Genomic DNA, 17,853 nt, shown 5'->3' on the forward strand with positions numbered 1-17,853 from the left:
GGAGTGAAATGAATGTTGGGAGGAAAATCCAATCCTGGGTCAGACAAAATCAATCCAGTAGTTGAGGTTAACCTCGGATGATCAGGATTTAGTGCAATGTCAGGAACCTAGACGGTTAGCGGCACCATTGAGGGTGCAGTAATCCTACAGAAAGGCAGCAAATCCTTTGCTTTTATTATTTTAAAGGATGTTTCACATCTTGAAGGTTACATTAAAAAAAAAAAAAAAGACGTAAGGGCATCTGCTAGCCAGGTGTCACTTCAAAGAGGAAATGAGTCACTGTGATTTTTTTGAATGTGTACTGGGCATTTTTCCCTATCCTTTTTGAGACCCTCTATCCATTTTCTGACTCTGACTTACCCTTTGAGGTTTCTGGAGGGTTTGGGAATTCGGTGTTTATACTTTTGATTTAAGAGGATTTGGCCTAAAGGAATGTCAGTGCAGGGAAAGGAAGGTAATTCTCCTTGAGAACCGCCTCCCAGCCAGCTCTCCATCAGGCCGATCATAAAGCTGCAGGCTTCGGGGGCGGCACCCCCTGAGATCAGTGCTAGGTTGGGTCTGAATCCAGGGCATTCATTCTCAAGCTGCTTAACCCCAACCTAATACCACTGCATCTGTTTTTAGCATTTAGGGGTGTTGGATTAAAATGAATTGAATGTCACAGCCCACTGTGACCTCACCTGTCAGCTGCCTCTTAGTAGGTGAGGCTGTTAAGAAAGATTAAGCACATTCCTCCCACACACCCAGAGCGAGGCAAGACTTAGGAGTCTGTGGGGTCCCTGGTGCCAGTAGGACAAATTCAGACATTCTTACAGTTTAAGAGCTCAAGTTTCCCATGGATGGCTCTTCTACGCTCACCATTGCTCTTCGAGGCAAGAAATTATTGTTCGTTAGGGTGTCTGGCTGGCTCAGTCCAAGAAGCATGGGATTCCTGTTCTCAGGGTCATGGGTTCGAGCCCCGGCGCTGGGTGTAGAGATTACTTAAGTAAATAAATAAATCTTCAAAAGAAAGAAAGAAATTATTCTATGCCATATGGTGGGCTTGCAAGATAAGGAAGGTAGCTCTCATGTGGGTTGGGATGTGGGGAACGAAACCTCAGCTCACAAGCCAAGCGCTTCTCTTGGCTGTGCTAAGGTTCCACTTCTACTCCCACCAATTTACTTCTCCTGACTTCCTGACTCACTGAGCTCCCTCAACATTTTCCTCCCAATGCAGAACTCCAGCTGACGGGGAGTGCGGGTTGGGGGGCTGGGGAAGTGTGCATGCGCGTGCGTGTGCGCGCGCGCGCGAACACAGACACACACGATACAGATACAGACACGACATGGAGAGAAAGTTCCCTCCCTTTGTTTGTGAAAGTCAACGAATTTGCCTGCCTTGGGGGTCCTCGGAAATTTTTTTCTATACTCACACAAGAGTGAAAGAGGACCAGTAAACTTCCAGTTTTCACAGAGGAAGACAAAGCGCAGGTTCAGGAAAGAGCTGGTTCAATGAGCACTCCCGTATGTATTGCCAACAGGAGTGTTAAAGGGGATACTTTTATTTTCTCTATATTTTTTTAAGATTTTATTTATTTGTTTGACAGAGAGAGAGAGAGAGAAAGAAAGAGTGTGTGCACAAGCAAGCAGAGCTGCAGGCAAAGGGAGAGGAAGAAGCAGGCTCCCCGCTGAGCAGGGAGCCTGATGCGGGATGCGGGGCTTAATCCCAAAACCTGAGCCCCAGGCAGACACTTAATAGACTGAGCCAGCGGGGCACCCAAAGGGCAAATTCTTTTAGAGAGCAATTTGTCAGAGCACCTGGGTGGCTCAGTGGGTTAAAGCCTCTGCCTTCAGCTTAGGTCATGATCCCAGGGTCTTGGGATGGAGCCCCACATCAGGCTCTCTGCTTGGCAGGGAGCCCCTTCCTCCTCTCTCTCTCTGCCTGCCTCTCTGCCTATTTGTGATCTGTCTGTCAAATAAATAAATAAAATCTTAAAAAAAAAAAAAAAAAAAAGAAAGCAATTTGTCAATCAATGTGCAGAGCTTTAAAAAATACTCATATCCTATCCCTTCAAATTCTTCATTCTCTGTGACCCTGTGATTTCATGTTCATCATTCTCTACTAAGACAGTAATACTAAATAAGAAAATCTGAGGCACTAAGTTCTAAAACATTCTTAAAGACTGAGCCTGAAAGGGAACAACGTGAATGTCTGGTGTGTGAGGCCCTCCTTAACATAACTGTTATGCAGATTCTTAAGATGTTGCTTAAAGGAGAGATCGGAAAATGTGGACCATAAAAGAAAAGAAGACAACAAGGTTTCGTGTGTTGAACACCCACTCACTTCAAGCTCGATAACTGTTCAAGGGGTTTGGGTAACGCAAAACATTACATGCCACGAAATCAAAGTTGCGTGGACAAAAAGTATCTTTTGCTCTTTGCTTTCTCTCCCACAAGTTTGAAGCATCCCAGGTATGTTGCTTTTCTCGTGGTGCTAAGGAAGGAAATGCCATCTGTCTTACTTCTTTGTTCCTTGTTGGTCTCTCCCATCAGAATAAGGGCTCCCTAAGTGAAGGGAGTTTACTTTATTCAGTGCCGTGTCCCCACGTGTCCCCATTGCCGGGAACACTGCTGGCCATGGCTGGCGCACTCATGAACCACCTGTCGAAGGAATGATCATCAGAACCACACCACAGTATGAAATAATAGGATACATTGTGAGGAGTGGGAGGAATGTATGTCATTTTAGGTATGTTTGATAAAAGGGCACAGAAGAAAGTCTAGGGGAAACTCAATAAATGTGAGCAGTGATTGTGTTAGAGTAGGGGGGTTACAGATTCCTCCCTCCATCTCTTTATTCCTGAAATTTGTATAACTTTTCTTTTAAGGGAAATTCTCCAAGGGCTGTGAAACTGCCAAACTCGGGGGTAGGGGGTGGTGGCTAACAACGTTCTGGGTCCTGCCTCCCACTGCCACCACGAGCTACCTGTCCTGGGGTGTCTCCCAGCCTGTGGGCCTCACTTTCTTCATCTTGAAGGATGGAGATGATTATGTCTGCTTGGGCTGCCTGGTAGATCAAAGCAAATCATGTTCTTGAAAGTACTTTGTGAGCTGTGGTGTTTTAGACAAACAAACCACAGGAGCCCCGCCTTGGGATTATCCAGTTCCCCCGGCATGGCTGCCCCCCGCCCTGGCTGCCCCCGCCCTGGCTGCCCCCGCCCCATCATCCCCACCCCCACCCCTGCCCCCCCTGCCCTGGCCTTCCGCGTGCCCTCACCGTCCTGCCCTCGCTGTGGCCGTGAGAAGGGTGGGGCTGCTCTGGGGTTTAAAAAGGTCAGCATCCACTCTACTCACATTAAAAAAATAGATTTAAAAAAAAGGAGAAAAGAAAAAAAGGTCAGCGCCTGGTCAAAGGTTGGGCACATTTGCCATGTGTGACTCTGACTTCATTCTTATGACTAATTCTGGGCCTTTTTTCTCACCTCCTTTGACCTCCAAGGTTCTTTCTCAGGGCACAGTGTGGGAACCCAGGCCTCCCCCCCGGGGTGATGAGTGATCTGAGGAGTTCAGAAGAATGGCAGAGCTGGCAAAGTTGCCCTTGATGATATGACTCAGTCCCCGTGTCGCTCTGGGGGTAAAGTGAGGACTGTGGCCACTTGTGAGGGCTTCTGATGTGGCAGACCTTATCAAGTCTAAATGCCTCCCTTACTGGGGCAGAGAGACCCAAAGGAAGCTCCTGACCACCCCCTGCGTGGTTCGAGCCCCCCCAGCACCAGGAGAAGAGGACAAATGACAGAAAGACCCACAGCCAACAGACCAGGGGATGCCTGGAAAGGGAGAGGAAAAGCCGAAGCAAAGATATACACCATCGCTCTTCATGATCACCAAAGTCAAAAGTGTGTCCTGGGTGTGTGATGGTATCTCGCGTGAAAGCAGACACCGCCCGAGATTCACTACCTCACAGTACTTGTGAGAGCTAGAAACCCATTCTGACGGTTCTAAGAGGACTCTGAGCATCAGAGATGGGAAGTCACTTGTTTAAGGTAATAATAACACCACTGGTGTCCGTGTAACACACCACAAATATTTAAAGAGCACACACACAGAATTTCATCAATTCTCATGACCCTGTAGTAGGCAGGAATGACTAGCTTCATTTTACAGACCTTGAAAATGACAAGTAAAGAGGCTTGGTCATGGTCACGGAGAAGCAAACAATGCTGATCAAACCTTGGTGGAACCCTCCTGCCCTCTCTTCCCCTGCTACCCCTTCCCAGGTGATACCCAAAGAGGCGCTCGCTCTCTCCATTCTGAACCCAGCTCACACTCGGCAACTCCCTGACCCCGGCTCTCTCTTAAAAATGTTAAGAATTTCTAAGGCACAAACTATATAATCTCGCTTATATGTGGGATCTAAAAAAAAAAAAAAAAAAAAAAAACAACAAGACAAATGAATAAACAGACGAAAAGCAGACTCAGACCAAGAAGTACAGAGAACTGGTGGGTGCCTGAGGGAAAGGCGGGGGATGGGCAAAATGGGGGAGATCCAGGCCTCCAGTTATGGAATGAATATGTGCATAAGTCATGTGAATAAAACGTACAGTACAGGGAATCTGGTGACAGACGGCAGCTATGCCCATGCCGGGCACAGCCTAATGTAGAGTTGTTGAATCGCTACGTTGTACACCTGAAACTAATGTCACACTGTGTGTAGACTATACTCAAAAAAAAAAAATTTAATTTTAAGAGTTTTCTTCCGATTATTAAAATAACACTGGTTCTTTATTAATAAAAAGTGAAATTAGAGGAAAATACAAAAGAAACTATGAAAAACACCCACCATTCCACCATGAAAAGATACTTTAAAATATTTTTCTGTGTATAGAACAATAAACATGTGTACATTTTTTTTCCCCATTAAATTGGGAATAACCTACCTGAGACCACAGACTGAGTCTGTTGTGTTCCCAATTGTATACCCAGTGCCTGGCACAAAATTGGTACTAAGTAGCTATTTGTTGAATATTATATGCATTATATACATTATTGTGGCACTCACTTTTTTTTTTAATTAAGTAGGCTCTGCACCCAACATGAGGCTTGAACCTGTGACCCAAGATCAAGCGTCCCATGCTCTACCAACTGAGTCAGCCAGATGCCCCTATATACATTATTTTGTAGCCTGCTTTCTTCATTAAGCAATATGCCATATTTTATCATATCATTAAATACTTTTCTAAAACATGTTTTTAAGTTTACAATACATCATTATATGAAATACAATCTCATTTATGTAACCAAGCCCCTCATTTTTTTAAAAAAAGACTTTTTTAATTTATTTGACAGAGAGGGATCACAAGTAGGCAGAGAGGCAGGCATAGAGAGAGGGGGAAGCAGGCTCCCCGCTGAGCAGAGAGCCCGATGCGGGGCTCGATCCCAGGACCCTGAGATCATGACCCGCGCTGAAGGCAGAGGCTTAACCCACTGAGCCACCCAGTCGCCCCCCTAATCTTTTTTTAAAGCTCATTTATTTTTTAAAGTAGTCTTTATACGCAACATGGGATGTGAACTTGACCCTGAGATCAAGAACTGCACGCTCTTCCAACACAGCCAGAATCCCTAACCTTTTTCAATTTTTCACCCTTGTAAACAATTCTATGATGAACATCCTTGTACAAAGATTTTTGTAACCATTTATAATTCATTTTTAGGGCAAATTTCTGGTAGCAAAAAGTATTCATCAAAGATTATAAACGGTTGAAGACTTTTGGTACATTGTGCCAAATTGTTGGAAAATCTGTATTCTCTCTGGAGGTGTATGTGAGTGCCCATTCACCATACCCTTAATAAACACCACCAGGCATTATTATTTTTAAAAATATTTGTCAATTTGGTATCTGCCCAACTTAAAAAGAACACAAGATTACCGTCTTATTATATTATTCCAAAGACTTGTAACTCGTGCAAGGATATTCCCTAAAGAACTTGTATTATTATCCCCATTTTACAGATGAGGAGCTGAAATACCTGCCAAGAGCTCTACTGACTTGCCAGGGGTCACACACACACCTGGCAGAATTTAAAACCTGCTCACCCTGGCCCATAGCTCAAGCCAGCTTCCATCTCCCACCAGTTTTTAGCACCTGCCTTACCCTGTGTATCACTCATTAGTACTAAACCCAGTCGCACACTGAGATCAAGACCATTACTGGCCCTACATAGAATTATTGTACTTCTGTTCTCAAAAGATCAATAGTTAAATGGTGGTTAATTTTTTGTGTCCACTTGATGGGGGTGGGGAGCACAGGGTGCCTAGATATTTGGTCAGATGTTATTCTGAGTGTGTCTATGGGCGTGCAGAGATTCACATGTGAATCAGTAGACTGAGGAAAGAACTCACGTGGCGGATAGGGGGCGGGAGCGGCGGGAGGCAGGGGGCTCATCCCACCCATCAGAGGCCTGAACACAACCAAAGGCTGTGTAAGAGGGAATCCACTCTTGACCTGACTGTCTGAGCTGTGACATCAGTCTTCTTCCTTTGGACTCGGACTGGGACTAGAATTTCCAACCTCAACTCTCTCCTGGGTCTCCAGCTTACCAACTGGAGATTTGGGGACTTTTCAGCCTCCATTATGGTGTGGGCCAATTTCTTATACTACATGTCTTTAGATAGAGAGATGGTTGGATTTAGATGGGCATATAAATATATAATAATCTATATAATACATATATTTATAAAGTAGATATATTTATCTCTCTTCTATTGGTTCTGTTTCTTTGGAGAACCCAGACTAATACAATCAGGGTCCCCTCACTGAGGAGAGCTTGGGCATCAGAATGAGACGATGAATGGGGTACTTTGCAGGTGTGTTAATCTAAGGGATCAAAATGGGGAGAAACGGTGCAAACCACCCCCTCTCCCCCACACTGCCTGGCTAGTCCTAACTGGCAACTTAGGCAGTGAAAGCAGAGGAGCTTGGCTTTGGTGGGCAGCAAAGCCTGAAGTACAGATCTGAGACAACGGCTGCTCATGTCTGGGAGGAGGCTGTGGTTTGCCCCAGGGAGATGTGCTAGACACAGGGTGATTAATCTCGCGCACCCCGCTCTGAAAATGACTGTCTTCGTGATGCGCGCACTCGCATTGCATCTCTAATCCAGTGTGTCTCTTTGCCTCAGCCCCAGCCAGCCAAAAACAAGGTTTGTGCTGTCCCCATACTGGATCCTATGCACAAGAAGCCATAGTATAGTAGAGGACACACAAGGCTTGCTGAATTCTTTCTATCTTTTTAAGCAAAATCTTGGGTCCTTTCCTCTTTTCTTTTCTTTTCTTTTCTTTTCTTTTCTTTTCTTTTCTTCTTCTTCCTTCCTTCCTTCCTTTCTAACAAATTGTTCCAAATCTTCACAGGTTTCATTTTTTAAAATTCTGATTACCATAAAGAGAGAAAAATGTCACATTAAGAGTAAAATAACTCCAGACCACGCACCCTAATAGCACTAATTGTCACGTTGGCACATTCTCTTTCCAACCCTTCTCTATCATGGTCACATCTTACACCGCTGTCATCAGGAGATGTTCTGTTTTGTTTTCTTCTGTTTTCTGGAATATACCAGAAACATTTTTCTATGCCACTATACAGATTTCCTAACGGTCACTTCTGAAGGCTTCCCTTTCCCTGTGGATAGACCAGAATTTAGCTAAGCCATCTCCCTGTTAGACACTCAGCTTGTTCCGGAGCTTTTGCTGTGATAAACTCGCAGCAGTAAGCATTCTTCCCCGCAGACCTGGTTTGGGATGCCCATTCCAAACCGAACAGAACCCCTGCCACCTGCTTCCCCTCCTGTGGGCTCTTCTCTTTCATGGCCCTGTGTCATTCCATCACCTCTGATGCTGTCTCCTTCGAAACAATGAACCCCCCCCCCCACCTCAAAAACAGGAGCCGTGGACTCATAAACAATACATTTTGGAAGCCGTTTGAAAAGTAGCACAGCAGGGACGCCTGGGTGGCTCAGTTGGTTAAGCAGCTGCCTTCAGCTCAGGTCATGATCCCAGCGTCCTGGGATCGAGTCCCACATCGGGCTCTTTGCTTGGCGGGGAGCCTGCTTCTCCCTCTGCCTCTGCCTGCCACTCTGTCTGCCTGTGCTTGCTGTCGCTTCTCTCTCTATGACAAATAAGTAAATAAAATCTTAAAAAAAAAAAAAGTAGCACAGCACACATGAATGTCCGTAATTATTATTATTTTAGACCCTAATGGACAGACTGTGAAAACCACTGTAAACAGGAAGGACCTTAGTGCATAAGCTGGGGCTGTGCCTGGTTCAAGTCCCAGCTCTGCTTCTCACTTTCTTTTTCCACTTCAAAATCCTCATCCGTAAAATGGGAATAACGCTTTTTACCTCAGTGGGCACATGAAAAAGTTAAATGTGACACCAAATCAGGTGCTTACAACTACCTGGCACGTATCGAGCATTCGATGTTTGCTATAATCCTCGCAAGTACAATAAACAATACAAACTCTTCGTTGAGTGGAATTGAATTATACCACAGCTTGTGATTTCTCTTCTCTGATTCCCTGATTCACCACATTTTTATTTTGCATTTGCTATGTGTCACTTAGTCAGCAGGGCTGTGGGGCTACCGAAATTAAAAAGACTCCCCGTTTGCCTGAGGAACAACCACTGACACCCTGAGTCTCCGTCCCACACACACACGCGAAAGACGGAAAGTGTGGGCTCACGGGCATAAATGAAATAAAAGCCACACAGATTTGGGGTAAAATGCTATTTTTCTTTTCCTCTTTTTTGAAGCTCAGAATTATACAAAGAACTCTGTACTGTGTGAATAAATCACTTTTGGATTCAATGATTTCCAGAGAACGGGCTGATCACGGTGCCCCTTGAGTGAAAGTCTGGGAGTAGACCCTGGTTGTTCTGTCTCTCAGCAGGGGACACTGCCTTGCTGAGCCCAGAGCACTCCCTGGCATGAGTGGAGCAGGCAGCCGTCCACACACAGCCACTCGGCTGAGGGGCCGTGCCCAGCAGTGGGTGGCCAAGCTGCTGCCCATAAGGGCCCAGCCCTGGGTGGGGGCGGGATGAGGGGACTCCTCTGGTCCATAGTCCCGCGATTACAGGCGCAACCTCTTCGACAGAGACTTACCTCACATCTTGCTTTCAAAAATATTTTAAATATTTTATAAAATGCACCCACCAAAAGGCTGGAAGCATATAACCATCAATTAAAAATCAAACAATCAAGGCAAAACAATCCGCACACACGCAAAGGCAACAACTCAACCACGCTACCCATTACCACAAACGAGGCAAGACAAACAAGTAACATCAAGTCGGAAAGTAAAATTCATTTCTCAGCCCACTGAATAAATGCTTTTTGACATTTCAGAATCTGTTTGTGGTCCGGTATCAAGAGAGACCCACGCATACAGGGTCTGGGTACTCTCGGCAGTTCAAGTCTCGAAAGACACCCGAGCAGAGCCTGTCGGGGAACCCCAGCAGGCTCTGTAAACAGGAAAATTATTTTTAAAATATAATAAATCAACAGGGACATCTTTTAGGCTGTTTTCTTATATCATAACCTGAATTTGGAAGGTAGGTTAGTAAGAAGGCGATTGCCCACATCCTATGAAGTTTACTGCTTTTTAAGAAAAAATCATTTTCTTTTCTTTTTTTTTTTAATTTTATTATTTATTTGATAAACAGAGATCACAAGTAGTCAGAGAGGCAGGCAGAGAGAGAGGAGGAAGCAGGCTCCCCGCTGAGCAGAGAGCTCAATGCAGAGCTCGACCCCAGGACCCTGAGACCATGACCTGAGCCGAAAGCAGAGGCTTTAACCCACTGAGCCACCCAGGTGCCCCCAGGAAAAAATTATTTTAAATAGAAACAAAAAAATCACTCTTTGCAACCTCAAAGAAAATAATTGATTCAGGCAACGGTCACTAGTGGATGCTAAAGCCACTGGGCGGGAGCTGGACCATTACAAGATGCTCCCCTATTGCCTCAGGGAAGAGTTCCCAGTGAGAAGGGAGAAAACACAATGTGACAAATATAAGGGTCAGGAGCAAGTTCAGGGACAATGCGAGGAGGCAAGCAGATAAAACACAGAATGTAGGTTATTTCATGAGACAGCTGACCTGATTTCAACAAGACTTGATTAAAAAAAAAAATCAGGTGGGGAAAAAAGAGCCAATTTCAATGTGTAGACCTTCCTTGGATCTGATAGACACAGACCACCTTTAAAAGACAATTGTGGGGCGGGTGCCTGGGTGGCTCAGTGGGTTGGAGCCTCTGCCTTCGGCTCAGATCATGATCCCAGGGTCCTGGGAACGAACCCTGCACTGGCTCTCTGCTCAGCAGGGAGCCGGCTTCCCTTCCCCTCTCTCTGCCTGCCTCTGTGCCTACTTGTGATCTCTGTCTGTCAAATAAATAAATAAAATTGTAAAAAAAAAAAAATAAGACAATGGTAGGACAACTGGGGAACTTTGAACGTCACTATGTATTAAGTAATATTAAAGGGCTATTGTGATAACGATCAAATGATTCTATAAGAAAAGCGTCCAGGTTTTTTGTTTTTTTGTTTTCAGAGATTAGCTCTGAAACATTTCGAAGTGATATGTTGCCATGTCTGGGACTTTCTTTAAAATATTTTGCTAAAAAATTATTTGCTAAATAATTCAAAAAATATTTTGCTAAAAAATAAACTAAGGAAAGAGAGGAAAATGTTGATAATCACTAAGTCTAGGTGACAGATAAATAAAAGTTCATTATACTAGACTCTCTCATTTATGTTGGAGAGTATTCATAATAAAAAGTTTTAAACTATTGAGGCGCCTGGGTGGCTCAGTGGGTCAAGCCGCTGCCTTCGGCTCAGGTCATGATCTCAGGATCCTGGGATCGAGCCCCGCATCGGGCTCTCTGTTCTGCAGGGAGCCTAGCCTGCTTCCCTCTCTCTCTCTCTGCCTGCCTCTCCATCTACTTGTGATTTCTCTCTGTCAAATAGATAAATAAAATCTTAAAAAAAAAAAGTTTTAAACTATTAATGTTAACTATTCATTTTAAATTGTAAGAATTGCATATGAATAAAGAATACACTTTCACAGCAAAAAGTCCTTACGGAAATGATAAACAAAGCTCAACTCCTCTTCGTCCCCCAGTCCCTAGGTCAGCCCCCACCCCAGAAGTAAATACCATTAGCATTTCGGTGTGTAGAGATTATTTTTCAATTTCTTAGCTGCCCCTGCTGGAATCCCAGCTCTTAGGGGTGGGCAAGGACAGAAAGTAGACATCGCCCACTTGCCAGCATCCAACTTATATCTGAAGTTTCTTGGGCAAACTGAGTGGCTTCTCCTCCCTGATTTCAGCTTAGGGGGCTTTTGCCCATCAGGAACACCCAGCTAAATTTTGCTTCAAGATCCTGCCTGGATCCTGCCTGCTGCCTTTCAGCCACTTTCCAGAACTGACTCCAATCGCCAGGCCCCCTCTCTCTACACCTACACCTCCCCCCCGTCCCAGCCCCCCACCCCCTGCTATCAAAGCACTTAGAACACTTTAGTGCATGAATTTATGAACAAACAGATGGAAAATGCCCTGACCAGTCACAGAGGGGGAGGTGTGAGGAGGTCATGCATAGCTGGGTTTATGGACCATTTCAATGGATTTTAAGAGCATCGTACCTCAAGGTAAACCATTCTCCTTTTTCTTCCTTTCTCATCAGTATTGTAGGAGACAGAAGTGTGAGGCACGAATTTGATTCTAGTTAACACATGCCAAGGCCCCAGGCCCCGGGCTGGCCACGGGAGGAGGGCGGCCTTTCGAAGCCTCAAGCCTCGAGCTGCTAAACCACAGGAAGTGAAACTTGGTCACCAGTAAACAGGTTTGGACCACTGAAGTCTTAATTTTCATGCAGAAGATTCTTTCTTTCTTTCTTTTTTCTTCCTGAGAGTTGGGTGTGAGGAAGAACTTATTTTTCTTTTAAGATTAGAAATGTGGGGGAAAAAAGTCTTAAAAAAAAAATCACTATCAGGATGTCTGGATGGCTCAGTCAGTTAAGTGTCTGCCTTCAGCTCAAGTCATGATGTCAGAGTCCTAGGATCGAGCCCCACATGGGGCTCCTTGCTCAGCGGGGATCCTGCTTCTCCCTCTGCCTGCTGCTCCTCCTGCTTGTGCTCTCTCTCTGGCACATAAATAAATAACATATTTTAAAAAATAAATAAAATTTTTTAATTTTTATAAATAGAAAAATTATTTTCTATTAATTTTCCCCGGTGCCTGGCTGGCTCAGTCCGTGGGGCATGACTCTTGATCTCGGGGTTATGAGCTGGAGTCCCACTTTGGGTGGAGAGGTTCCTTGATAATTACACAATGCTAAAAACTATCTTATCTACATGATTTCACTATCCTCCCCACAGCCACACCAGTGCGTCCACCATCCCCATTTTACAGAGGAAGAAACTGAGGCTAATTTGTCACCAGTAAACAGGTTTGGACCACTGAAGTCTCAAAACACATACTTTTTATATGTCTCCTAAATGACGTCCCTGAGCTGCCCAATAACCACCTACCAGGCAAAGTGAGGAAAGGTCCCAGTAGGTCAGGTGCTACTTTGGAGGGCACCTCTATCTCCAGGCACTTGAGAAAAGCAAGCAGTTATCAGATTTCTAATAACCCAGCCCTGATCAGAGCAGCAGACACCCCTGCCCTCATCCTCCATCTTTCCCGCCACCTCCCTTGCCAGCTGCTCGAGCTCATGACCTGAGGTGCAGCTCAGACAGAGACTTGGGGACCCAGGCTCTGCTCCCAGGGACCTGGGACTTCTCCACCACACATAACCCTGACAGGGAAGAAATGCAGTGGGGACCAGGCTGACAAAGTCTTACTATGTGTGCCATCTGACTTCAAGCAGAAAAGGGCTTTCTCAGTGGGCACTGGAGTGGGGGCGGGTAAGGAGAGCTGGGAGCAGAGAGGCACCCTCAGGACCCACATGTCCTGTCTGTCAGGAGGCTGGTCTCCGCCATATCTGAAAGCCCCACAATAATCACTGCTTTCTCTGCTCTGTGGTATTTAGCTTTTTGTCTTTGTAGTTGTATTGTTTTTAACATAATTTACTATCTTTTCTTAAAGTTTCAAAATCTCGGGGCGCCTGGGTGGCTCAGTGGGTTAAGCATCTGCCTTCGCTCAGGCAGAGATCCTAGGAGTCCTGGATGGAGCCCCATGTGGGGCTCCCCGCTCGGCGGGGCGTCTGCTTCTTCCTCTCCCTCTGCACCTACCCACCCAACCACCGCCTTGCTTGCCCTCTTGCTCTCTTGCTCACATAAACAAACACATGAATAAATAATCTCTTAAAATTTCTTTTTAAGGTTTCAAATTCTCTGGGTCTCTAGACACAGAAGAGAGGATAGCCAGAGACCAGGGCCTGAAGGCATGCTGGGCAGTGATCCCAGAGCAAGGGAAGGTAGGCTCGGGGCTTGGGGCTTGCAGTGAGGGAGGGGCCCGTTCACCCCCCAGGAGAGGAAGGATCCGCGTCCTCCATCAGCTGGGCTATCGGAAGCAAGGAATTCTTAGAGCCTAGGACAACTCCACTCCACCCTCGTCACTTTCACTCTCAGGATTTTTTTTCCTCCAAGGCACAGAGAGGAAAGACCAGAGCATCATTGGTCCAGATCCAAGAGCGATCAACTCTCGCCCCCTGGTGGCCCCACCAGGGAGCGCACGCTATAACTGAGGCCGGCGCAGTACTTAAGAGGGGAGGATGGCGTCTCAGGGGCCAGGGCTCTGGGCAGGAGGCCCTCAGACACAGGGCTGTGGTCCCTAGAATCCTATGGGAGCCCTGGTGGCTCGGATGGAGGAGGTGGAGAGGAAGGGGAGGGAAGAACGAGAGAAAGGGGAAGGAACATGCAAAGGAAGAGAGAGAAGGTGGGAAGGGTAAGCACCGTGGACAGGATCCGGTGGCATCCAGAAAGCAGCTGAGAATTGCCAGCCTGCTGCATGCTGCTGTGTCTTGGCGAAGTGGGCTCCTTTTCCATCTCATGCAACTAACTCAAGAGTCGGAGCCCCACGGATGGCTCTGTCCTGCATTCCAAACAGCTCTCTAAACGCAATGTCTTCGCCCAAGTTGCCCTTCCCTTGGGGCAGTTGAGTGAAACCCCCAGCCTTGGCCCCCTAAGGTGGTCGTATGCATTTCCCATAGCTACTTACCTCCTGCCACCAGCCTGTGCCCCGTCGAGAGGGTTCTGCGCCACAGAGGCAGATGCCAACGGGCAGTACCCCTCCTGCACCTGCCCCCAGCTGCGAGCTGCAGGATGCGGTCAGGAGAGGAAACAGGGCCTCGGGCTCCGAGTCATTCTGGGGTTTCCAAAAGGCTTCTTGCAGAGGGCATCGACAGGGCACTGTCTGCACCACTGAGAATCGACTCATTCTTTTCACCCAGCCCACGGAGGGAGGGGGAGAGGAGGGTGGGCAAGGTGAGTGAGCCTCATCTTCTGCTAGGCCCAAGGGCCTGAGGACACCTGAGTCAGCAGGACCAGGGCAGCTCCCATGGGCAGGGAGAGTTCTGGGGCACCCTCTCCCCACAGTATGTGGGGAAGGGCTGTTCCCAGCACAGACGGGCAGCTGCTCAGCCACCATGAGGCTTTCAGAAGCTAAGCTACGGAGTTTCCAGCTTGTGCCCCCTTCTATTCTCTGGCAGGAACTCATAAAGCTTTTCTCAAGACCCCTCCACCACTTCCCAGGACTAACCAACCGATGGAAAAGAATTGTGGCCCCCTTCAGCCAAAGTGAGAAGGACAGAAACCTGTTGGGTGCTTGATGGACTCTTCCAATGAGCAACCCCCTCTCCTTCCATAGTCTGGGCTAGTCAGTTCCTTTTAAGGGCTCTGGTTTCTGCTTCCAGAACACCTGCTTCTCCAGCCCTGTCTTCTTCAGACCCTGCTCAAACCAGTCCCAGGCTCTGTGCTCAGAGCTGTGAGGCAGCAAATCAAGCTATGGCCCAAGGACCGCAGATACATTTTGTTTGACTGCTTTTAAATTTTTAATAAAAGAATCAAATGTGTACAAATTAGGAGATCTCACATTTCACACAAAATCTGGGTTTCCAGATTTTGTTTTAAAAATAGAAGCCCTTTTCTTGTGATATTTGCAGTGACGGCTGCCCTGAGACAGAGCCTCAGTGTTGGAATTTGCCATAGTCTCCACCATGCCCTTCTGTGCCCCACTCCCCCAACATATGCCAAGGTCAGGTCCATAAATCAATTTGATTCTGTTCTGGGCCTCTGGGGTGGCAAAAACTGGTATTTTCTCAAGCAGGATCCTGAAGGTTTAGGGGAACACCAGGGAACAGGGTTAAGGGCTGGCAGCTGGCTGCTCTAGCCCCCTGGGGTCTCTTGTAGCCTGAGCTCCTGCTTCCTGGGTATGTGCAGTGCACAGTTATGTTGAGGCCAAAAACTTGGGCCTGAGCATCCCACCTCCCAGACCTGCTGAGGCCCCGCTACCACTTCTGGGCACTGCGTGAATTAGTGTTCAGGGTCCTGGCTGCCCAGGACACACACTATTTTCCTTCACATTCCCAGGTCATCACACCTCTTTTCCCTGGCTTCCAAAAGCCACATCTCTGCCCTTGAACCTCTCAGGACCCCTGGCATTGTCTCAGGAGCCTTGGGGCTAAGGCCTTCAGGAGGGTTCTGCTTTCCTCCCAGAGAAAAGGCAGCAGTGAATGGAAAGGGAGAAGGAATGCAAATCAATGCTTCAACAAACTGTGCCATTCCATGAGTAATATAATAATATAATAATGCTTACCTTCAAACGCACATTACCCTCTATCCTTAACACTCCCAGAATTCTACGCCCCCCCCCCGGCAATGTCTTTTTCTCATCTTACATACCCTACCTGGGTGATTTCACCCACTCCCAGATCTCCAGCTCTCTAGTGTCTCCTAAGCCCCTCTCTCCAACCTGCCTTGTGGTTTAGAGCTCCTGCCAACACTACTGGGCTGCTGACTGGACATTACCTTCGATGTCCTCAGGTGAATACATCTTATGCTGAATCCTCAAGCTAGAAATCTGGGAAACCCTCGACTCTTCCCTCTTCCTACCTGCCATGTCTTTAGTCAGTCAGTTGTGAAGTCAAGCAAGATCTACCGTCCTGTATGGCTGTTTCTAAATTCTCCCCAGTCCGTTTGCTCATTGATCTAACAATGAGTCTGCCTAGGTTCTGGATTGACAGTTTTCAATATCGTGATGGATAATTTTATGTGTCACCTTGGCTAGGCCTGTGGTTTCCAGATATTTGGTCAAATATTACCCAGGATGTTTCTGTGAAGGTATTTTATTTATTTATTTATTTATTTATTTATTTATTTATTTATTTATTACTTTTAAGTAGTCTCTCCACCCAACATGGAGCTCAAACTCACAAGCCAAAAGTTGCACCTGGCACTCCTCTGTGAAGTTTTTTTTTTTTTTTTTAAAGGATTTTATTTATTTATTTGGCAGTGAGAGAGATCACAAGTAGGCAGAGAGGCAGGCAGAGAGAGAAGAAGGGAAGCAGGCTCCCTGGCACTCCTCTGTGAAGTTTTTTTTTTTTTTTTTAAAGGATTTTATTTATTTATTTGGCAGTGAGAGAGATCACAAGTAGGCAGAGAGGCAGGCAGAGAGAGAAGAAGGGAAGCAGGCTCCCTGCTGAGCAGAGAGCCCAATGCGGGACTCGATCCCAGCACCCTGGGATCACGATCTGAGCCTAAGGCAGAGGCTTTAACCCACTGAGTCACCCAGGCGCCCTGTGAAGGTATTTTTAAAAGGGATTAACATTTAAGGGAACAGTGGACTCTGAGTAAAACAGATTATTCTCCATAATATGGGTGGACCTCATCCAATCAGATGAAGGCCTTAATAGGAAAAAGACTGACCTTCTCTGATGAAGAAGGAATTCTGTAAGCAGAGTGCCTTTGGACTTGAACTGCAGTCTTCTCTGGTCTTCAGCATGTCAGGCCACCCTGCAGATTTTGGACTTGTCAGCAATTCCAATAGCATTCCTTAAAATTAATCTCTTTTTCTCTGCATCTCTCTCTTTCTAATATATATGTATACACACACATATATTTATACCTATTGATTATGATTTTCTGGAGAACCTTGACTAGTACAAGTAGCCTCTCTTCAACCTCAGGATAAAAATCTTAAGCCTTAGCTAGCCCACACAGCTCTTCAGTCAACTTAGTTCAGACAGTGCTTTTGTATTAATGGGAGAAAGTCGCCCTCTCTAGGGAGAACCCACACAGTTTGGTGGGTGGAACACCAATGAGCCCTCCTTATTAGTATGGTGCACAACCTGGACAACCGCACAGAGCTACCCTTCTTCCTAATGAGCCTCTGCCTGCCACTTTAGGCTTGTCTTTCTTTGTTTTCATTTTTTTCCTTCTGCCTCATCCTACACCCTAAGTTCCCCGTAGCTCCTAGAACCTACTGTGCTTCTTTGCCATTATGCTTTTGCATATCCCGTCATTGCTGCCTCAAAATCCTCCTTATACCTCCCAAATTCCCCTGGCGCTGCCTTCTCTTGCTTTTGCGACCCTCCTTCTGGCCCAGCCTCTTCCCCTCTCCTCTCTGTCTCTGTCTCTCTCGACCCTGGGTTCTAGCCCTTACTTCATTTACACTATTGCTACTTGATTACTCTCTACTGGGGAATCATCCAGGGAAGAATTTGAACTGTGATCCACCGTGCTGAGCACTAGTAGGTGCTCAGTAAGATTCTTGGACAGACGAAAGCAGGGAAGAGTGAATGAAGGATGGCTGAAGGGGCACGAGGCTAGCGGGAACAGTAGGAGGCGCTCACCGGGAGGGGGTTCCTCTCCTGGCCCAGCCGGAGTGCGG

At 46.5% G+C, this 17,853-nt stretch overlaps 1 long non-coding RNA gene across 2 annotated transcripts in view; it reads right to left on the reverse strand.

The window, feature by feature from the left end:
• The window catches only part of LOC309849423, a 57,532-nt gene extending 43,153 nt beyond the window's left edge, over window positions 1-14,379 (reverse strand). Inside the window, exon 1 of one of the 2 annotated variants that reach the window (XR_014303694.1) lies at window positions 14,185-14,379. This is a non-coding gene — a long non-coding RNA (uncharacterized lncRNA). The remainder of the gene's footprint in view (window positions 1-14,184) is intronic. The other variant, XR_014303695.1, reaches the window with a different exon arrangement.
• Window positions 14,380-17,853: the final 3,474 nt, after the last annotated feature.

This window comes from Mustela nivalis, assembly GCF_964662115.1.
Source record: "Mustela nivalis genome assembly, chromosome: 16".
NCBI lineage: Eukaryota > Metazoa > Chordata > Mammalia > Carnivora > Mustelidae > Mustela > Mustela nivalis.